We start from the raw sequence: 23,626 nt of genomic DNA, 5'->3' as shown, positions 1-23,626 counted from the left end.
GCATACGGAAAAGTATGACATCATTACCGATTCTTCTGCACCTTAAAACACAACATGTCCTCATCCAGAAAATGAATATTGACTACGTCTGGGGACAGACGTTAGTTAGACTTATCGTGGTGGTTATTTCACGATACATGCAAATCATTATATTGTACAAATGAAACTAATATAAAGTATATGTCAATTATACCTCAATTAACAAGCGCACACATCATACAAGACTATTTGAACACTGTAAACGAGTTCAGTGAATCCCTGAAACTATCCCATCCCCAAATGTCACAGGAAGCAAGGAGGATGAAGTAAGATGGAAAGTTGTTGTGCAAAGCTGCATGCAAATTAAAATCCTTTAAGTTGCGTTCAGCTGCTGTCACTGCAAACCAAGACAAGCATGGACAGTCCTTGGTGAGTCAGCTTCCGGTCAGCTCTTCCCCAAGGCCCGGCAGTCATGCGCCCCTCCCCTAGTGGGTCACTCTGCTCTGTCCTCCAAAGTGGCCAGCAGGAAACCCTGGTAAGATTCTGGAGGACAGCCGCTTTCTATCCTAGATACTCACGTTTTAACAGACACTCGAGATGAAATGTCAAGACTTAAAAGCATAAGTGTCTATTTGTGTAGTGTAGGGTATAAGGGAAACCATAGGAGGTCTTTTCAGCATCTCTCAACTCATAATGCAAACATAGCCCTGTCTTCAGAAGGACCGTCCTTGGTCTTTGGTGCAGAGTAGGGCATGTCGCAGGTGGCACGAAGGACAGGTTGTAGCAGCACTATCCTCACTCCAACAGAACTATCTCACTGGACATGACCCCGTGGGTCTCCAAAATAAGTTACTGAACATAAAGAAAAAAACCTTTCTTGAGAGGGGCAATTTTACCGATCAAGGGAAAACTTCTGAATTTTCGCATCTTATAACAAATAAATGATATGTCCTATTCTATCCTAATGAGGTAGCATGGGTACTTCCATAATAAATACTTTTCATTTTCAGTTCAAACATGCTCAGCTGCTTTCAAAAACCAAAAAACCAAAACAGAAACCCAGGCATGTAAAATTAAGTGTTTTAACTTGATAAAGTACTAACACAGCAGTGGCTTCTAAGGGAAGAGCTTTCAAACGAAATGATCATTTTTGGTAATGACCGTAGAAGATGGTGCTATCGCTGTGAAAGGATGGAACCAATCCAGAACGAGCCAGCTTTTGATTAAGGACAACGGAATTGAATCAGATGCCAGAAATACTCACTTGGAAATCAAAGTCCCATCATCATCCCTGGAAGCATTTCTGGAACTTTCCCTTTGGACACAAATTTTTGTCTTCCAAAGGAGCAGACATAATACAGAGCAAATAGCAGACAGAGGAAGATGAGTCCCAGTTTGCCAGGCACCAAAAGGGAATTAGTGGCCCTGAGTCACATCTCTAGGAGCCCCACTGGGTGAGGGCTTTCAACAGGACCACACATGTCCACTCAGCAAGGGGAGTCCTCAGGGATGTTCACCTTACTCCCCAGCCCATCGAAACTGAAACAAGACAACCCAGAGAGAGAGAGAGAGAGAGAGAGCACATGTTAAATTCAATGAGTTGGGGGGCCAGCCCCACGGCCACGTGGTGGAGTTCCCGTGCCCCGCTTCAGCAGCCCAGGGTTCGGATCCTGGACAGGGACATGGCACGGCTCATCAGGCCATGCTGAGAGGGCATCCCACATGGCACAACCAGAAGGTCCTACAACTAGGATACACAACTATGAACTGGGGAGGGGAGGTTGGGGAGAAGAAGAAGGGGAAGAAGAAGAAAAAGATTGGCGACAGATGTTGGTTCAGGCGCCAATCTGGAAAAGAAACAAAAAAAATCAAATGAATTGCTCACGTAGGGCACGCAAAGCGTCTAACTGTGAGGTGAAACAATGGAAAAACAAACTTACTGGCCTCCTGGCAGGAACCTTGTTCTTTAATGAGCACAGGCCTCGTGCTTCACTGTCTCATCCCCTGGGATGATGCTGTTTGGTGCGACAGAGGATGAACTTTCCCTGCAGAGGTCAACATGCATTTGTTTTTATAAAATCAGGATTCTGCTCTCTACTTTCATATCTCAGTTGTCAAATATCCACTGTGATTATAATCATTTTACTATTATTTGAGACAATTTCAAAGGTTACACAATATGCAATCAAAAGAATGTCCTAATTTGTTCCACAGTGGCCTGAAGGGAAAGTCACCAGACAACAGGCAGGGAGGGAAGGCTTACTTCAGCAGCAGTTTGAACAAAGGGATCTCGGAGGACCTGACGTTTTGAACTGAAACGGAGTATAGAGTAGGAATACGTGTGTGGATCCTGGGGCGGAGATGAAGGGTGACTGCTCAGTGTGCTGGCAGCAGCAGTGCTTGTTCTGTCAGGTGGTTCTGAGAGTTTGCGTTAAACATCACTCCCTGGATGTCAACTGTAGTCATCAGACGAGATGGGAGACCGAGAGGTGAAGGGGTGTCTAGTTGGCGAGGGGGAGTTAACAGCTTCCGTTGGAAATATGTTTGCTTAAGGTGCCTATAACATACACCTGGAGCATTATAGCTCAGAAATAAGATCTGGACGTGGTTTTTAGACATCGCCATCATAGAGATAACAGTGGAAGGCATTGAAGCAATAGAAGAAATGCACAAGAGTACTGAGACAACGTAGGGTCAATGGAGAGAATAGGGCTCACATTGAGTCCTGAGCTTTCGCAATAGTGCTGTGTGAGAAGGACCCTGTGAAGGACACCAGGGAGTGTGAGCTGGTTCACAGGCAGTCAGGAGCCTGAGATGTCGAGAAACGGAGGACAGGGAATCATTCCAAAAGAAAATCGTGGCCCGGTTCTGCGTTTGTTCCAAGTAATAGAAAGATGCAGAAACACTCTTTGGATTTAATTATGGGGAGATAGCTGTGATATTATCAAGATTGATTAATACACAGACCATTGTCTGAAGTGTGGGGGAGTGAGGAGCTGGTAATTCCATGAACACTGATCTTTCAGCTTCATTGTGAAGGGGAAGGAAGACGTGGGGTGAGAACTAGAGAGAAATGGGTTCAGGAGAGGCTGTTGTTTCAACAATGAAGAGATTGAATGAGTGAAAGGAATTCGATGGGGGAGGGGAGGGGAGATTGCTAGCAGAGAACATGACGTTTGGAATCAATAATAAAACTTCTCTAGAGAGGAGGAAGAAGGGAGACAATTAGGCTAAACCAAGGATCAAGATGAATTTTCAATGGAATCAGGAGAGGAGTCATTGATGGTTAAGAATGGTGGGATATTTGTAGACTTTGCGGCAGTGAGCTCAAGTATTTCTTGTAATGATCTAACTCATCAACATAGCAGGAGATGACCCCCTTGGTGGAAAGTGAGGGGAAAGGCAAGAAGTTTTTAGATTGGAAAGGCTCGGTGAAGGTCTGAACTGTTTCTGAAGCCCGGAAGGACGCACCAACTATCACGGCGCCGTAGGATGTAAAGGGAAGGAAAAGGAGGACATGTCGCTTCTCTCCTGTCAGGATGTGTGTCTGCTGGCACAGCCTGAGCCAGCAGCTGGGATGGCTGCTTTGTGTCCTGAGAAAACAGGGTCCGAGGTGGAAACCTACACCGAGGACCGGGCCGGGCAGTTCTACGGGAGATGTGCAGTGACATGTGGAGAGCCCGCGCTGCTCAAATCACAGCCTAATTTGCTAATGACATCTGAATCCCCCAATACACAAACACGCACTGTGGTAATGTCTGGTAACACCAGCTAAATTGACAGGAAAAATGTCACAGCTCAGTGTCATAAGATGGACACTGAGCATCCTGGCTGCTAGAGTATTTCGGGTCTTCGTTGTTGTCAATCTGGATGTTTCAGACATGCATCTCTCTTCTCACCACTGAGACTGTGCCTGTCGCCTCCTACTCAACCTCTGAGGCCCCACTGTGATGCCGTCGTCTTCCCTGACGCTTCCTCCTTGGCTGGTTCACCGTGTGCTCTCTGTGCTCCTGACGGTTTGCCCCTCTTTAGAGCTCTTTGCACGTGGACCCAGAGTTATTTCTTTACCCTGCATCTTTCTGGCTGGTTTGTGAGCAGGGTCTGTCTCTTATTCATCTTTGCAGCTCTGTTCTTCCACACAAGAATGCCAGCAGAAGTTGAGGGACATACCCTAAAGGGAAGACTTAGTGATTGTATTATTGGCGGTACTTTGATGTTTTGTTTTGATTTTGGTGAGGGTGCTAGAGGGTGGACTGCCAATCAGTGACAGTCCCAGTCGCTCAGTGCTCAGCTTATTATTTTGACTTGAATTTTACTAATGAGTTTGTGTCATTTACTCAGTATACAACATGCTTGATTGGGCTAAATGAGGAGAATTCCATAACTCAGGACCTGCAGGGAGGCTGATGCATGCACAGCAATCTGCAGTACTGTCCCCAAAGTGGGATTACACAAGTCTGGGCAAAGTCCTCGGAGGACCAGGAGAGGGGGCCCAAGGAGGATGTGGTTGAAAACCAGAACAGTGATGACATCGCTTCACATTTTGCTCCCTTGACACCCTCAGACCTCAGGGCTTTGCTGTCTATGATCATTCTCAGAGTGCTGGGAAGCCCGTTATGTATCGCACTACTGCCGTCCCCACTACTGTAGATTTTGGTAGAGTGTTTACCTTGGCTTTGATTGTGTCTCTACAGAGCCAGCCACCTGGTGGTCTGCTCATGTCGGGTCACACTTGATATTTAGCCTTTTGTGGTCAGAGACAGCGCTGTCCTGTGTATTCATTCCTCTGGGGCCTAGAACACAGCAGGTGTCCAATCACTAGGTGGAAGGCATCCATCCTCATAGAGCCTTCAACTCTGTGCTTTGTAATTATCGACTTTAACAGAAAGATTTGAAAGTACAGTGCTTCGCAGTAATTTTCTGATATTGTCAAGAAAGACTGTCCCATCAAGAATATGAAGCGTATCTTTATGAAGTGTCTTTACTTGAATGGGGATTAAGTTGGCTGCCCTGGAGACATTTTCCTGTCATTTCTGTTCGTCTACTTGCTAGTTGCATTGTATCTTTGATAAGTACTTTCTCAAGATATTGAGCAGTGTTTGCTAAATCTTGACTTCTGTTTCTTTTATAGATAGTCACTGATGATTTTCTCCCATTCCTATCGGTCCAAAACTCTTTCATAAAGAACAGATTTGAGTATCTTCTTATTCACTGTGGAGGCTTTTGTGGTCATGATGTATATCTCATAGACTAGACCTCAGGGATATGATGCTTTTGATTAAAGATGAGTATTTATTATATTATTATGGTGTATGTAGGAGGAGAAAAATTGAGAAGGAGTGATGGTTTTCAGTTTCTCAGGTATGTGTATATATATACATATAAACATATATATTGAAAATTTTGGGGGCCGGCCCAGTGGCGCAGTGGTTAAGTTTGCACGTTCTGCTTCTCGGCAGCCTGGGGTTTGCTGGTTTGGATCCCAGGTGCGGACATGGTACCGCTTGGCAAAAGCCATGCTGTGGTAGGCATCCCACGTATAAAGTAGAGGACGATAGGCACGGATGTTAGCTCAGAGCCAGTCTTCCTCAGCAAAAAGAGGAGGATTGGCAGTAGTTAGCTCAGGGCTAATCTTCCTCAAAAAAAAAAAGTTTCTTAATAATGAATGTGTTACTTTTTAACTCAGGATAAGATAAAATTTAAAAAAAAGAAGCTTGTTTATGATATAAAGGTGGAGTTGAGAACTGGGATATAATGCAGGTAAGTCATACCCAATGGAATTTACTGCAGAGCCGTGTGTTTTCATCCCGCCATTGACAAGGTGGACATTCACGCGGGTCCAAGTCAGGCTGAGTTTGCCTGGTGACCAGCTCTTTCTTCTGACCATCACCTCTGGGATGTGAGTTGCTGTCAGTGGCCCTGCTGTGGGGACCAGGGCCGGTCACAAGGTCTGCTGCAAGCCCAGGAGAGTCCCCAGTGATCCTGCTCCAGGGCCAGAACATCAGCATACCGGTGACTCCGTGTGGCTTTGTTTCCTGGGTGTATCTTGTAGGTAGCCTTGTAGACTCATCGGGTCATATTCTGATCCCTGGAATCTATGACCACGTGGCTCCTCTTACTGAAGAGGAAAAAACAAATGTACGAAGCCATTGACCTGGACCTAGAAGAATACCGGAATAGCAGCCAGGTTAAGAAATTTCTGTTTGACACCAAGGTATGATCACAAGTTGATGGATAATCTGAACAAAGAATGATGGTAACAAATATTTTCCCAAGGCTTAATTTACTGTGTCCTGTTTATCTGCACATCTTAGAACTGAAAGCAGATGTTAATTCCAAGGGGGACTTTCACTTTCAAGGCCACTTCCCTGTGGTCTAGATCAAGCAGACCTTTATCTGGGGTCCCACTGGCACCGGACTCAGGCACCTAACCGTGGAGCAATTGCTCATTTCACAGATGCGTTTTTCCAAATCAGTTTTCTGGACTCAATCCCAAGCCGGCCTGCAGCCGGTGAGCTGGGCTCCCTAACTGTTTAAAGATTGAGAATAGTCTGAGGTTATTCCAGCTCCATGACGCTAATTGTTCATTTTTCTAGACAAAACCAAGAGACTTAGGGGCTAATCTGTAGACTGCCACGTCACTGCTGCCTTGGTGTAATAAGTAGACCCAAAGCCGAAAGCGTTACTGGCAAATTTAGATTTTTTCCTTTTCCCTTCTCCTCCTCCTCCTCCTCCTTTCTAAAACGCTTGCCTGCTAGGGTGTTTGCTAGCTATGGCTGGTTCCTGGGGGAACAGCCAAGAGAGGGAGAAGCATGCAGAAGAGAGCGATAGAGTTTCTTATCATGAAGTGTAGCTCTTCCTCAGACTAGCTCTACAGCGGCCATAGCAAGATTGAAAACTGGCTCAAACATCTGCAGAGTTCTTTGAAGCCTTCTGAAAAATAAAATACATTTAGCACACAAATTATCATCGCAATGACTGGGATAGAAATTTATAACTGAACCCAAGTTTCTGAAAGGGCCCCTTTGCCATCTAGTAACTGCAAACTTCAGCGACGAGGGGCCCTCGCCAATAGGAGTGGCTTGGGCAGGCGAAGGCAGCAGAGATCTCGTGTCCTGAGGGGAAAGTCCACTTGTACTGTTTGTCCAGACATATCTAAGTGAGGCGATAATTAACTTGCCATTAACCGTGTCACAGATGTACAGAAATTGGTGATGCAAGCAATACAATTCAACTGAGTTTTAATTAAACATTCTTTCATATAATAAAATACTTTTATTTCAATTTAGGAGGAAATTCTAATGCACCTATGGAGGTACCCATCTCTTTCTATTCACGGGATTGAGGGCGCCTTTGAGGAGCCTGGAGCTAAAACAGTCATACCTGGCCGAGTTGTAGGAAAATTTTCAATCCGTCTAGTCCCTCACATGAACATGTCCGTGGTGGAAACACAGGTAACAAACGTGCATTGTTCTTCTGTCCAGCAGCGCCGTTCCTGAGAGCCACATGCCACACAGTAGTGAGCAACTCAGTTGTTAGCATTGAAGTATCACTTTTTTCCAATACAGAAGGGACTGGAACAAATGTCAAGAAACCAACAGGATTTTTGTTCAGTAAAAATCTCTTCCCTCAATTATATGCAATTACAGTCATCAGACAAATAACCATTTGGAGTTGGAGTGATGGGAAATTTTTGAAAACTAAATGGTGCATAAAAAGGCAAGATGGGTTTTACACACAGACGGAGAAGCTACTTGTCTACGGCTGGACTGAGCCGGAAAATCTTTACCCCCAGCGTTGGTTCGTCCATGATGTCTGAAATGAACCCCCTGAAAGCAGCCACCTTAATGAAAATGTTTGTGTCTGGAAGGAGGTGCGTGCCTGAAGTATCGACCTATCATCAGTGTACCTCAAGTTGCACAGAAGGTAGACTCTGAAGAAGGGAGCTCAAGGAATACCTCGGCGCCCTCTCTCCATCCACTGTCCGCTTTTATCGTCGTCTTAGCGCTAATTACATTCTCAAAGATCCTCCTTCCCCTCTGCGTCCCTCCGTCTTTTTGTTTCCATCTTCCTCCCTCCTTCCCTTTCTGGATGGACTGTTCCTCCTCCTCACAGCACACACTTTACATGAGCGCAGGACGGTCTTCGTCTTGCTCACAGCTATGTCCCAGCACCTAGAACAGTTCCTGCCACGTGACAGGTGTGCCTTAAATGTTTGTCGAAGGGATGAATATTTCAGAGTATGGAGTTTTTCTCTGGTGGATTTCCATAATGGCAACCGGAATGGAGCCCAGGGGAGAGAGAAAGATGCTGTCAATGAGCCTCCTTCACAGCTTAGCGTGAAATTGCTCCCACTTTTTGGAAATTTCCAAGTGTGTAATGTTCCCAAAATATTCCTTAAGATACTGATAAGTCCAAAAAGAGGGATATTCAAATTGAGAAGTTCTACTTGTGTTGTGTTTCATAATTACCTCAAACATTCATCATATTTGTATTACCCACAATATCATTCAAGGTTTCATAATTACCCAAATTCATAATAAGCCGACATTAACAGTGAGACACTGTGGTCGGGGACGGGTGGGGACGGGAGGGGGGATTGGGGGGTCTCGGGAGGGGTGGGAGTGAGAGCAAGCATTCCTCACACTGGGCGCAGCTCTCCGTCCTGGAGACCCGGCTCACTCCGCGTCCTCCCTCTGGAAGAGCTGAGGGAAAATCAGAACGCTTGAATGCGTCAGCTTGGGATTCCAATCAGTTTCTTGATACAAGGCTATGAGAGCTACTCAAAATTTTCTCTTACAACTGAAAATGTTACCTTTAGGTAAAGCAGCATCTTGAATATATATTTCCCAAAGAAATCGTTCCAACCAGATGGTTGTTTCTATGGCACTAGGACTACACCCATGGATCGCAAATATTAAAGATAATCAGTATCTTGCAGCAAAAAGAGCCATCAAAACAGGTTAGACTTATGCTATTTTGATTGCTGGTTTACACTGGGAACAAGGGGTGGTACCCGGTGGGGCTGTAGATAAAGCAGACACTTTTAAAACTTCACTGTGGACTCTCCTTTTATATGGGCTGCATTACTGACGGTAAACGGTGTGGTTCAGGGCTCTTTACACACACTGTCTCATGAATCCTCCCAACAGCCCTCCCCGGGGTGCAGATTAAGGCGAGAAGAGATTAAATAATTTGCTGGAGGGCACTCAGCTAGAAGTAGCGAAGCCAGGGTTCAAACTCACGTTCTGGAGACCTGAATTTGGGGGAAAATGATGGACTTGGAAACCTCCCAACCCTCCTTCTGCAAAACTCATGGAAATATTGGCCGATACATAAAAACTTTTAAAAGCACAGCTGAACTTGCACGAAAGTAAAGGAAGTCCTCTGGGGTTAAAAATGAAGAAGCTAAACTGTAGTGGAGCGAGCAAGCTGGCACCGGGCTGCCCTGTGGGGACTTGCTCTTCCCGGTCACAGAGCTCTGGGTTTAATGGCCTCCAGACCTCCTTGGAGCACTAACTCTCTGCATCTATGAGTACAAGGGACACAGACGTCAAAAATTAGAGGACAAGTCCAACACCGAGAGCCATACTTCTCTACACAATCATCCCCACTGCCCTCAATTGTAGCAGTATTTTACCAGTAAAATTTGGGGGTGAAGAAAAGAGGAAGAAGAGTTAGGAAGTTAAATGGAATGCCAGCTGAAGAGAGATGTGTGATTGAAATGTCAAATTCAACAGTAAAGACATGAAATACAGGAAAATGCAGGAATGCATAAGGCACCTTTTTGTCTGTCTGTGTGCTAAACCAGTCCTGCCAACAAAGGACAGTCGTCTGCCACATAATGAGTTTTTCGTCAACAACGGACTGCATGTATGACAGTGGTCCCATAAGATTAGCACCATATCACCTAGGCGTGTGGTAGGCTATACCACCTAGGTTTGTGTGAGTACACAACAATTAAACCATCTAACAATTAAATCACCTAACGATGCATGTCTCAGAATGTATCCTGTCGTTAAGCAATGCACGAGTGTACATCATCTTTATTCACATTCACGCCTTGCTCTGTGGATCCAGAAGACATGGCATGTTCTCTTTTGTGTCTTCATTTATTTTTCATTCCCACTCCATCTCTGGCAACTTTCCCTATAGCCTAGAAGGTTTCAACTCATCTCTTTCTAGACCCCAGGATATCCATTAAAACTGTTTCCTGGGATACCTTGAAAGTTGAGTACAAACACTGCAACATTCAGGTGAAAGTTGAGTACAGCGATTTATTCATATGTTGGTTACAAAAGAAACACAAAACACCAAAGAAATGTGTTCCTAATATTTAATATTAGTGTTTCTAATACTTAATTCGTGAAGCAACCATAAAAGTAGGTAGGTACATCTTCTGTGGTACTCTGGCCAAAAACACATGACCTCTTCCAATCGTGAAAAAACGTCAGATAAACCCAAACTGAGGGACATTTTACAAAACAACTGATCAGTACTCTTCAGCAGGGTCAAGGTCATGAAAGACAAGGGAAGACTGAGAAACAGTCACAGACAAGAGGAGACTAAGGAGCAATGACAAAATGCCGTGTGGGATTCTGCATTGGATCCTGGTACAGCAGAAGGGAAAGAGTGAAATTCAAATAAAGGCTGAGTCTAGTTAATAATATTATCCAATGTTAATTTCCTATTCTTGATAATTGTACAATAGTTATGTAAGATGTTAACATTAGGGAAAGCAGAGTAAGGAATATATGAGAACTCTCTCTGTACTACTTTTGCAACTTTTCTGTAAGTCTAACGTTACTTTAAAATATTATTTAAAAATATTTTTTAAAAGTAGATAATAGTAAATAAGGCAACCACAGTTTTCTTCTTGACTCTATTGACTATTTTAGAATATAAATTGCATGATATCAAGACGCTTACTTATCCCAGCCACCAAATTTCATGGTGGGAAAAAAAAAAAAAAAGAAAGAAAGATAAAGTGAACACGACATTTGCGGAGATCACTGGGGGTAGTCTTCTCATTAATTTATTCAATGCCTTCTTTTCCTGTGTTTCAGTGTTTGGAACAGAACCAGATATGATCCGGGATGGATCAACCACACCAATTGCCAATATATTCCAGGATGTTATCCAAAAGAGTGTGATGATGCTCCCGCTGGGCACTGTGGACGATGGAGAGCACGCGCAGAAGGAGAAAATCAACAGTGAGCAGGTTCTTGAGGGGGCTGATCTCTCAGTGTGCAAACCACAGGGTGTCCACATCAGTAACCTTCCGACATGCTGCATATTTTAGATTGAATTTATGTCATCAAATCTTCCTGTTTAAATTGTAGACTACTTTTCCTCCATTATTTGAATGGAAATAACAGTTTCTCTTTATTTCTTCTTTTGTTAGGTGGAACTACATAGAAGGATCCCAATTATTTGCTGCCTTTTTCCTAGAGACGGCTAAGCTGCATTAACAACGACGGGAACCTTCCAGCTTACATCTGAGCTGCTGACATATCCCCTCTCTCACATCCCTGGACAGGAATAGAATCTAAATATCCAGAGAATTTCTGTCCAGTAAATAATATTTTCCCTCTTTAATACGTCTTTGGACATTTGGACCAGTAATAAACTATTTTAAAGGTAGAGACACTGGAAATGGCTTAATGTCTCTGTTGCACACCTCTCTAAAGTCACAGCTACCTTCAACAACTTGATTTCCCCAAGTCTGGCCCCAGTAGTCCCCGGACTGGACTCATTCTGCCCTTCCAGCACAAGGATGGTTCTTCGATTAGACTTCTCTTGCCATTTGATTGGTGGAATTGCTCTAGTTTGCTGTGTCCTGAGGTGCTCAGGACACATAATCATTCATCCACTGACTGTCAGTACTTATGTCACCGTTGCTTTCACCACACATTCCTTTTATATTGTTAATAAAAACATTGGTCTACCCCACCGACTACCATGATTTCCCTGGGGGTTCATTTTCAGATGAGTTATTGAAGCGTGATACATATTCACTTCTTGCCTCCCCTTCACTTTTTCCTTTCTTGAAAAGTTTTGAAACAGAAATGACCAATATTCACACTCTTATGCCATTTGGGATTCCTTGTGAGAAGATGCGTCTATCTTTATTCTAAGCCTCTTTACCTTTGCTGTGAGTGACGCCAGCCCACCGCCCCTCCTGCATCCTGTTCTGTCTCACTACCCCATCGGGAGAGGCCACTCTCCCTCTGACACCTGCGCACATGGAAATTCACCACAGCAGAATCAGCCCTGATGGAATTCTCTCACCCCGTTGGGATTTTACTCAGTGACTACATCTAAATTGTTCAAAGCTTTAAATAGCATCAATTTTAGACAGAGAACTGATCAACCTGACATCAGTAACACATCCCAAATTTAAAGCTGTCAGCTCAGGTTGCATTCATCAGTCATTTCAGTCGACCATCTTGTTTGGCTTGATTGGATTTGATGGTGTAAACAAATAAACAAAAGCACGTAAGTTTTCTACAGCTAAGTATAAGTAAACAAATCACTTCAGTCTTTATGAATTCACTATTTAAATAGCATTAATGGAGAAGAAGTTAAGGGTTTATTAAAAATGTTTCTCTTATGATTCCAAATAAAAACAAAGTGCCACACATTCCATCTCTTTGTGGGTGCTTGAAATGTCAGTTTTAAAGCTTGCTGCGTCATCTCTAAAACGGCTGGATCATGGGGCCAGCTTACCCTGCCTCTTGTCACAGAAACGGGACCCACCTGTGGCATCAGCCTCGCTGAGGCATCCATAAGGAGCCACTTCTTCTCTGGTGCTGGACAACATCAAGTCCTCTTGGTTAAATATTCGCAGGTGTTTGGTACTCGTCACTATTTAAGCACAGTCCATGCTCGCCAGATTTGGTTGAATCTTGTGAGGTTTTCGGATTCCGTGGACCTACCTGATGTATTTGGCAGAGGTCCCAAGGACTAACTGTACACGAGGTTTCTGACGCCAATTTATATTTTAACAAGGGTGTTCATAGTAGTCAATTAACAAAAGTTGGTTGTAAAATATAACCATTTCTGAGCAAGGGAACATCAGTTTTACCAAGTCACTAAATAAGAAGATGTATTTGCTGATCTGCATTCCTGCTGAATCTCTGAGACCTGCAGTGTCTTGGTCAATTATTCAGCTGCCACCAGGTGAGGAGAGGAGGAGGACGAATGAGGTCATTGAATCTAGGAGATTCCAACCCTGGGATGCCTGAGTCCAGAGCCGTGGTTTTCTGCCTCCCCGGGTCATGATGGGTCTCCCCAGCTCTCATTGATGGGTCCACGTTTTCTACCCAAACCCAAGCCATGTGGCTACCTGGGTCTTGCTGTGGTTTGGGAGCCAGATAGGAAGTATTTTCCAGATAGATTACATTCAGAGGGATGACAGAAATCCGCCCAGTGATTAGCCAGAAGACCAATTAACTAGTAATAAGAAGACAAAGAGGTTGGGGATAGAGAAATTTAAGTATTTGCTTTAAAAAATTTTACCAAAGAAGCATATGCACATGGATAAAGATGACCACCCAGTATACTTATTGGGAGTATATAGTGACATGATCAGGAGGGGACGTCATCGTATTGAAGGAGGGCAACATGTCAGGTTTGGGACTGTCCAGGTTTGGACTGTCAGTTAGATTTGGTAGATGCTCTTATGGAAGATAACGAGGACTGGGAATGTTCTTGGTTTTACGTTGTATTCATAAAAATAAACCTTGCGTGAGTGTGTGCTGGACAGTGCAAGAGCCCTGTGGTGACACACGTTCTCTGCACTTGCAGCTGGAGGAAGGCAGTCGGCCACAGACACACAAAGAACCTGGTCTGGGCTTCTTCGCGCTCCACATGTTCATTCCAGCGCATCCCTCCCTCAGCCTCTGTGTTAGCCAGACACCAGCCCAGCCCAGCGCAGCCCAGCCCCCTCTTCTGAGAACTGGACCCCGATCCTCCTGCATTTTTCATTAGAACCCGTTAGAATCCGAATTCGGCTCGTGGCTTCCTAGGGTCTGCGACTCTGAGGACCCCTGCTAGGAGCATCCAGAGGCTGTTCTCCTAACCCGGAGGTGCGCACGCGCCTGGCACAGCAGGAAAACCTCGCTCCGTTAGAGGAGGCCTCAGAGGCGCCGGGCATCGCTTGGGCCGGTGGAGGCGGAGGCCGGCCGCCCGGCCCGCAGGCCTCCGGCTCCCGCCCGGCCCGGGCGCGTCCGTTTCTCCCGCACCGCCCTCGGGGTTCTTTACCGCGGGCGAGCGAAGGGGTGGAGTGAGGAGGGATGGAGAGGGAGGAGGCGGGATCGCCCGGGGGTTACCCGCTCGGGGAGCCGCTGGAAGTGCCAGGTGGCCTTCCCGGTCAGACGCCGCCAGGCTCTCAGCCTGACGCGCGTCTCCCCTTCCTTAGATTGACTCCTTCGGCTTTCCGTTTTCCTCTTGGGGAGGGGTGGGACTTCCGGTTTCATCACCGGAAGACGACGAGCCGGAGGAGTCCGTCAGAGGGGCCAGCAGGAGCGATTGCGTCGGCAAACGGGTAAGTTATTCTCTGACCGGGCCGGGGGGGGGAGGTTTGGAGGCGGGGACCGTCCAGCGTCTGCGCGGGGCCTGGGGGCGGTGGCTTGAGGGCTCGAGCCGTGCAGCTGGGCGCCGGGAGTCCCGCCAGGGCCCTTCGCTCTTCCTCCTCCCTCCTCCCCCCGCCTCAGCCCCTCCCCCGCTCGCCGGTCCCTCCCGACGCCGCCCAGACTCGCCCGACACCCGCCCGCCGCCCGCGCGGCGTCGCAGCCGCCCTGCCCCCGCTGTCACCTGCTCGCTCCGCGAGCCGGGCTCCCGGGGACCCGGCGGGCCTCCGTTTCCCCGCGGGGCCCGGGCTCTTGGCGCGGAAGCGGCGCCCCGGGCGCCCCAAGCACCCCTGCACGCAGTCGGGGCGCTTCCGACCGCCTGGCTTCTCCGACTGGAACGCGGGCGCCCAGGCGGGGAGCTGCCCGGTGTGGGTTTCTAGTCCGGGCGGTGGTGTCCGTGGCTGCCCGCCCACGCCCTGTTTTCCCCAGCGCACCGATGCGCTGCTGCCACCCTCGCCTCCTTCGGTTGAGGATGCTGGTGCCCGAGAGCACCACGCCTGGAAGTGGACGGTCCTGGCCACTCAGGGTCCAGCTGCTCTCAGCAACTAGCGGGAGACCCCAGGCTGCCGCACGTCGCTGTTGGCAGCAGCGGGATCGTCCCTGGAGATACCCACCTCTTCCTAGTGGGCGAGCACGGCCTGAGTGTGCGTGCCCGCTTTCTGGAGCTTAGTCGGGGGGAGGTGGGTGCCAGGAGCTGCTGACCCCTGCGGTTGCGTTGAGTTTTGAATAGCCTGTTTATTGGGTTGGGGGGTTCTGGACTAGGACATCTTGGCAGGGTTGGCATCTGTGGACACATATGTAGGATTATTTTCTAGGTAATCATAGCCCGAATGGTGATTGTGTCGGGACTTTACAGTCCGTGCCGGTGGAACTAGTTACAGTATGCACCTGGTTTGCGGTGAAGCGTTAGTCCAGATGCAACACTGCCTGGGGAAGGTCACTAACACGTATTGATTAGAACATCGTTAGGAGAGCTCATTTGATGTATACTCTGTAGACTTCATGTAGCACGGCAGCCGTGTAGGGTCGGAATTACTATTCCCTTTTAACAAACTGAGACTAAAGTTAAACAGTTTGACCAAAGTTAAGGTCAGGATTAGCGTCTCAAGTGTTTGTTACTCATTGTTTTTCAAGTTTGCTACATGTAAGGTTACTGACTTCTGCTGGCACGTCTGAAAAACACTGAGGCAAGGCTCTCTAGTAGCTGTTGTCTTCTTGCGTGACATGTAAGGCAGGTGTGATTATTACTGATAATACAGTGGCTCCTGGTGCCTTTTTTAAAAAACCTGTTTATTTCGGAATAATCTCAGATTTGCAGAAAAGCTGTGAGATAGCACAGAGAGTTCCTCTTGTATTCAGCAAAGCAGAGTGGCTCCACTTGAGCAAACTGCTTCATGCCAGTCACCATTCTAGGTGCTGGAGAGAGTAACACGCTGCCCTAGATGATTTCAAGGTCTGGTGGAAGAGACAGATCCATAAGCAAGTATAGTGCCTTTTGCTCAGTGCTGAAATGGAGAAAGGGGAGCACAGAGTAATTTATGACTGACTGCCTGGGAAGGAGTGGCGCGAGCTTGCAGGATACAGCATTTGAGTTAGGTCTCAAGGATTAGTGGGTATTCACTTGATTGGTGGGACATTTCTGCCCACATTCATGCTACCTAGGTTTGTGTTCGAAGAGAACTCTCTAACCTTTATAAAACGGACTCTTCTTATTTGATTCTCCTCTCTCCCTCTTTCTCACATCTCCCCTGAGAGGTTTTTGTCATAGTTTCCACAGGCTGTGAGAAGAATCGCGGTTTATAAATCCATGACTAGGAGATGAAATTAAGCTGTGTTTCTTAGTAATGGAAGTATCTAGATCTGTACGTTTTAAAATTCTTTCTCTTTCATAGTTGCTGAGTACTTCAGTGGTCTGATCACACACATTCTTTATGCGAGGTTGGAGCACAGTTCTTCTGAACTATGCCCACAGCAGAGGGGTATTTTGAGTGAGTGTGTTGGTCGTTGTGGGCTGCTCTAGGAAAACACCATAACCCCAGGTGGCTGAAACAACAGTCATTTACTTCTCCCAGTTCTGGAGGTTAAGTCCAAGATCAAGGTGCTGATTCCTGGTGAGGGCTCTTCCTTGCTTACAGACAGCCACCTTCTTGCTGTGTCTTCACATGGCAGAGATGGAGAGAGAACTCTGGTCTCTCTTCGTCTTCTTCTAAAGACGCTGATCCCGTCTTGGAGACCCTACCGTTCTGACCTCATCTAAACCTAAGTACCTCTCAAAGACCTCATTTCCAAATACCATCACATTGGTGATTAGGGCTTCGGCATCAAAATTGTGTGTGTGTGTGTGTGTGTGTGTGTGTAGGGGGGGGTGCACAATTCAGTCTGTAGTAGGTGGGTTTCTTGGAATTTTTGTTATTATGAGGAATTGCTCCAAAATAGGCTTGATAGAGAACTAAATAGGAAACTGTAAAATTAGCGTTTATATGGCTTTTGCTACAGCAAAGTAGTAAACACAATTTTATTTAAAATCAGAAGAAATTATTGTAGCTATGTTAAGTCTGATTCAGAGGCTGGTGGATGCCAAGAAGAAATTTTAATTGTTTCATTTGGATGAAAGAGAGAAATACGTGGTGAAATACTGCAGTGGTGTTTTCACTTTTAGGCCTTATACAAATGAATGCTTTCATGGTTATCAAATTAGGGTGTAAGGACTGTGGTAGTGAGCTATTGCAGTTCCCTCACTGATCAGGAGGCTGAGCCCCACAGAAGCTGAGCGGCTAATGCATTGTAGAGGTGTTAGTGGCAGAGCAAGGATTGGAATCAGGCCTCCGGATTCACGGGGCCAGTCTTTCTGCTGTTCCATCAGTGGTTCTCAAACTGATGGTGCATCAGAGTCAGCTGGGGGGGCTTGTGAAAACGCAGATGCTGGGCTGGGTCTCTGAATCAGCGGGTCTGGACTGGGACTGAGAATTTGCATTTCTGACAAGTTCCTGGGTGATGTTAAAGCTGCTGACTCTGAGGGCACACTTTGAGAACCCCGGCCTTCTGTGATGTTGCCTTTGACCTCTTCTAAGAGGATAGTAAGTAAACGTCTGTGGGTTTATACCAGCTTGACCCTTCCTTGACGTTCAGAGAATCAAGTTCTTTAATTTTGTGTTGTGTACTGTAATGCACCAACAACATAATGATTAGATGGAAAAAAAGTACTAGAAATGGAGTATGTTTTAGAGTCATTTTGGCATCTTCAGGGATAATTTTTGGAGATAATTGTAGAGGTCAGAACCGCTTATGCTGAAGGGGATGCACTTGAGCTCCTAGCAGCAATCACACTAAAAAGGGTGCCGGTATTGATTGCTAGATTGTATGGGAGTGAAAAGTTCCTTCCAGTTTTGTTACTTTCTGTTTTTCTTTCTCATTTTGTGTACTGAAATGTTCTTAATGTATCAAAATCTGATCAGGCCCCAGCACAGTTCCATGCCCATAGTAGATGTTAAATAAATATAAGTTGAATTGAATTAAAAAAGATTAATAGGGAAAATGAGGTAGATTATTTATCTGGAGAGACTTCAGTGCCCTAGGAAAGTTAGTCGGCTCTCTAGATTATCCCAATCACAGGTTTTTAGTGAATACTTACAGATTATTCTGGTTTACGCCTTATTTGCAATTACTGGGTTTTTTTTAGCACAATTATTGGAGGAGGTAGCATATTTTTTTTTTCCTTTTTCTCCCCAAAGCCCCCCAGGACATAGTTGTAGATTCTTCGTTGTAGGTCCTTCTAGTTGTGGCATGTGGGACACCACCTCAGCGTGGTTTGGTGAGCAGTGCCATGTCCACGCCCAGGATTCGAAGCAACGAAACACTGGGCCACCTGCAGTGGAGCGCACGAACTTAACCGCTCAGCCACAGGGCCAGCCCCGAGGAGGTAGCATATTTTTATGTAAGAGTTATTGAGTGATCCCCCATATCTCTTTATCATTCATGTGAAGTTACTTTTGCAAACATTTTACTTTGAAATAATTTTAGAAGTAGAAAAAAATGGCAAAAATAGCCCAGAGAATTCCTGTATACCTTAGAACCAGCGTCCCTTTGTTAGCCTCTTATGTAACCATAGTGTGGTTATTGAAACCAGGCAGTTGATAGAGTTAATCTAAAGTCTTTATTCGGGGGGCTGGCCCAGTGGCCGAGTGGTTAAGTTCGCGCGCTCCGCTGCAGGCGGCCCAGTGTTTCGTTAGTTCGAATCCTGGGCGCGGACATGGCACTGCTCATCGAACCACGCTGAGGCAGCGTCCCACATGCCACAACTAGAAGGACCCACAACGAAGAATACACAACTATGTACCGGAGGGCTTTGGGGAGAAAAAAGGAAAAAATAAAATCTTTAAAAAAAAATAGAAATAAAAAATAAAGTCTTTATTCGGGTTTCACCCCTGATGTCTTTTTTCTGGTCGAGGATCCAGTCCAGTAGCCCACACTGCATTTAGTTATGGTGTCTCCTTGGTGTCTTCCAATTTGTGACAGTTTTTTATCTTTCGTGACCTTGGTACTTTTCCAGAGTACCGGTCAGTTATTTTGCAGAATGTCCCTCAGTTTGGATTTATCTGGTGTTCTTTCATGATTAAATTGAGGGTTAAGCATTTGTGACAAGAATACCACAGTGGTGAGGTTGTTCCCTTCTCAGTGCATCATATTGGCACATGTGTGATGTAGATAGGTCTTATCGCTGGTGAATGTTAACTTTTGATCTCTTGGTTGAGGTGTCTGACATGTTTCTGTGCTCCAAAGAAAAAAATTTTCCCTTTATAATTAATGACTCTCGTAAGTTTACTGATTGTAGTGCAGATGTTTAAATGAAATGGATATAGAATGTCAGAATCCTTTGAGCCTGACCCTAATTATGAGATCTTTCTTATCTTGGAGGCTTCATTATTATTTGTTAGATCCCAACATAGTAGGGAAGGGTAAAGCTGTAGACTTGTAGAAGAACAGTTATTTGTTCAAGAACTTGTACCTGATCTTGGTCAGTCTTAGTCTTGAATTGTCAACAGCGGAAGCTCTTTGTTCCAATTCTTTTTCTGTGGTTCTGCGATCTGTCTCGCATCTGTCTTCCAGTGGATGACTTTCCATAACTACATTGCGTTTCTTAAGATTCTCCCTAGAGCATTTTTGTAGAAGATTTGTGTGCTTCAGTTCATCACAAGGCAGTTGCTCCAAGTATCCTCTTGTTGACCCACTTCCTAGTCCATACAGCTGAGTGTGTGTGTTCTCTTTGTAGACTATGCTGATGAGGTGCTGCAGATATTACATAGATACACAGACACATAGAAATGGTCTGTATTTTCAAAACGTATATCCCTTTAATATGCCAACAGGAGTCAGTTGGAAGATATATATGTGGCCTGTCTCCCTCCCCCTCATCCCCCTCCAAAGCTTGTAAACTCCTTAGAAGCAGGGAACAGATCTCTTTTTGTTTACCAGTCACTTGCTTGGTGCTTGGCATACACAAGGCTCTCCATAAATATTTGAGAATAAAAGAATATCATATGTGCATCTTGTTAACTGGTTTTAGAAATTACCAGACTATTAGAAACATCTTTCCACATTAACACAGCTATATAATCATCATAGTATTCCACTATAGTCATGCCTTGCTTAACAATGGGGATACGTTCTGAGAAATGTGTAAGTGATTTTATCATTGTGCAAACATCATAAAGTGTACTTTCACAAACCTAGATGGTCGAGCTGTTGACACGAATAATCAATAGTCATTCTACAGCGGGGAGTTTTATTCGAGCCAAGCTGAGGACTGCAGCCTGGGAGTGCAGCCTTCGTAAGTGCTGTGAAGAAGAGTGATTTTTCAGCACCATTATATACCATTTCCAAACAGACATACATCAAGTGTGACAGGGGTACATTCTCTCAAGGGTTCAAGGAGATACTTTGTTATAGATTAGTACATACACAGTGGGTCAGCATGACCCCAGTGTCATGGGAAAGGACACTTATCTTCAAAAAGTACTGGTGTCATAAGAAGAGAGGCATTGGTTCTTACCTTCAAAGAGTACATTCTGGGGCCGGCTCTGTGGCTGAGTGGCTAAGTTCGCGCACTCCGCTGCCGCGGCCCAGGGTTCGGATCCTGGGTGCGGACATGGCACCGCTCATCAGGCCACGTTGAGGCGGCGTCCCACATCCCACAACTAGAAGCGCCTGCAACTAAGATATACAACTGTGTGCGGGGGGGGGCGGGTTGGGGAGATAAAGCAGAAAAAGAAATATTGAAAAAAAAAAAGAGTACATTCTTTATTTTGGGACAATATACAACGAACATTTGACAGGCTGTAAGTCAGGCTTCTTTGGTTTAAATAAAATTTAGTCCAAATCGCATTTAAACCAGAACGGCTTCCCCGTACACCTCAATATATAAAATTTTCTTCTATCATAGCCTCCTACACATGTAGGCTCTGTGGTACGAATCTCATGGGATGGCCATCATCTACGTGATCTACTGTTGACTGAAACGTCCTTAGGTGGCGCATGACCATATATGGATGTGCTGCAGCAGCTACGTCTGTAACCCATCCTGCGTTGTTGGAGATTAGGCTGTTTCCAATTTTTTCTATTAGAAAGAGTTCCATGGTGAATATTCCTAAATATGTATTTTGTTCAGTTGTTTCCTTAAGATAAGTTCTGTAAAGAGTCATTGATAGCTCAAAGAAGATATGTATTTTAAGGCTTTTGATATATTGCAAATAACCCTCTAGAAAGTTTGTATAGATTTATATTCCAGCCAGTACTGTTGAGAATGCTCATTTTGCCACACTTTCCCCAATGCTCAACTTTCAGTTTTTTAGAATAAGACTAAATTTAGAGTTAAAAAGATTTGTTTTTTGTTTTTACGATTTGCACCTTTGTTTTTCTTCTTCTTCTCCCCAAAGCTCCCCAGTGCATAGCTGTGTATTGTACTTGTAGGCCTTCCTGGTTGTGCTCTGTGGGACGCTGCCTCAGCATGGCCTGATGAGTGGTGCCATGGCCCTGCCTGCAGCCAGGATCCGAACTGGCAAAAGCTGGGGCTGCTGAAGCCGAGTGTGTAAACTTAACCACTTGGCCACAGGGCTGGCCTCTTTTTTTGTGTGTGTGGTATTTTTAAGGATTCTTCCTGGAGTATGGTGGGGTGGGGATCATAGTCTGACTAATTTGCTAATAACCCTCCAAGTTTTCCGTATGAAAATTATCCAGTGTTTGGTTTGCCTTGATGAGAGAGCAGAATAAACCTCAATAAGGTAGGGGTTAACAGGAATCATTATCCTCTCTGAAGTTATAGTTGGTCATATCTGTGGGCCTTAGCCAATAGGAAACTTCTTGAGAGTGGGATACATTTCTAATTCATATCATTCAGAAAAATCAACTACAGGTGAATTAAAGGCTTAAATACAGAAGGCAAAACTATGAAATTTTTGGAAGACAATGTAGGACAGTAATTGTGTGAGTCTAATACAAGGAAGAGCTTCTTAAACAGATCACAGAAGGTGTAGACCATAAAGGAAAAGATTGACCGCTTTGACAGCATTAATTTGACAGCTTGTGGTTATGAAAAGAAACCATCAAGAAAGTGAACAGACAAGTCACAAGTGAGAATAGATATTTTCAGTACGTATTATTGAGAAAGGATTGTATCTAGAAAGGTAAACAGTGACAAATCAGTAAGAACAATAGAAAAATGGGCCTATGACCCAAGTAGGCATCTCACAGAAGAGGAAACCTGCATGCAGAGATTCTCGACTTCGTTAGCAATTAGGGAAAGGCAGTTTAGGACCAACGTGGTGTATAGTTTCATAACATTGGGTTGGCAACAGTGTAAAAATCTGACAATGTCTGCTGTTTAGGAAGGGCGGAAATAACTGGAATGCTTACACACAACTGGTGGGATTGTAAATTGGTACCATAACTTTGGGATTACCTAGTAAAGTTAAAGATGGATGTACACTTTGACCCAGTGATTCTACTCCTGGGTCTTTATCCTGGAGCAGTGCTTCTAAATTGTGTTTTCAGCATCTCACAGGAACTTCTTATAAATGCAAAATTTGGGGCTCCACCCTAGACCTATTGAATCAGAGGCTTTGGGGATGAGCCAGCTTTCAGTCTTAACAAGCCGTTCAGGTGGTTTAATGCATGCTAAAATTGGCAAACTGGTGCCCCAGAGAAACGCATGTATGTGAGTGCCTGAGGACATGACAAAATGCTCACAGTTGCACTGTTTGTAAAAGGCAAAAACTGGAAGCAGTGTCCATCCGAGGAGAATGGATAAATTGTATTCCTATAGGAGTGCAACTGAATGGATTTTAGCCACCTGCACCACTGAGGATTATTGTCAGGAATATCATATTGAGGAAAAAAAGCTACTTCCAGAAGAATGCACATAGTATTTTTCCTTTTTTAAAGTTTTGAAACATGTGAAGCAAAAGTCCATACTGTTAGGAATACAGATATGGCAAAGTAATAAAGCAGATTAATTACAAACACATTCAAATTAGTGGGTAGCTCTATTAGAAGAGAGAAGGTGATAGGGATCCCAAAACGGAACTGAAAGATAGGAATTTAATTTTTTTTTTTTTTTTTGGTGGGGAAGACTCGTCTTGAGCTAACATCTGTTGCCTGTCTCCCTCTGTTTTGTGTGTGGGATGCCTCCACAGCATGGCTGATGAGTGGAGTAGGTTTGTATCTGGGATGCGAAGCTGTGAACCCAGGCTCCTGAAGCTGAGTGTGCAGAATTTTAACTGCTTGGTCATGGGGCTGGCCCCCTGAATTTAATTTTCTTAAACTGTGATCTGTACTCAGGGTTTTCTTATGTTATGCTTAGTGCCTCGCACATATTCAAATTATTTTTTGTACCTGCCAAATTTTTAAAAAACATACACTTATGTCTTTTCTTTTTGCGAAGTCTGTCTACACAGGGACTATTCAGTTTGTATGAAAAAGATCTGGTGGGGGTGATGGTGGAGAAGATATGTTCTTGCAGC

General features: G+C 45.0%; 2 long non-coding RNA genes across 2 annotated transcripts in view; one reads left to right on the top strand and one right to left on the bottom strand.

Moving 5' to 3' along the window:
• Positions 1 to 10,236: 10,236 nt before the first annotated feature.
• On the bottom strand, positions 10,237 to 14,432 carry LOC138922102 (uncharacterized). The gene is made up of 2 exons (XR_011435184.1): positions 14,313 to 14,432; positions 10,237 to 13,434 (listed from the first exon to the last, which is right to left on the bottom strand). It is a non-coding gene; the product is annotated as an uncharacterized lncRNA (long non-coding RNA).
• The window catches only part of LOC138922098 (uncharacterized), a 41,492-nt gene continuing 32,298 nt past the window's right edge, over positions 14,433 to 23,626 (top strand). Inside the window, exon 1 of the long non-coding RNA XR_011435180.1 lies at positions 14,433 to 14,527. This is a non-coding gene — a long non-coding RNA (uncharacterized lncRNA). The remainder of the gene's footprint in view (positions 14,528 to 23,626) is intronic.

This window comes from Equus caballus, unplaced genomic scaffold (genome assembly GCF_041296265.1).
Source record: "Equus caballus isolate H_3958 breed thoroughbred unplaced genomic scaffold, TB-T2T haplotype2-0000448, whole genome shotgun sequence".
Lineage (NCBI taxonomy): Eukaryota > Metazoa > Chordata > Mammalia > Perissodactyla > Equidae > Equus > Equus caballus.
The sequence above is the reverse complement of the archived record's forward strand: the minus strand, read 5'-3'. Positions and strand labels throughout refer to the sequence as shown.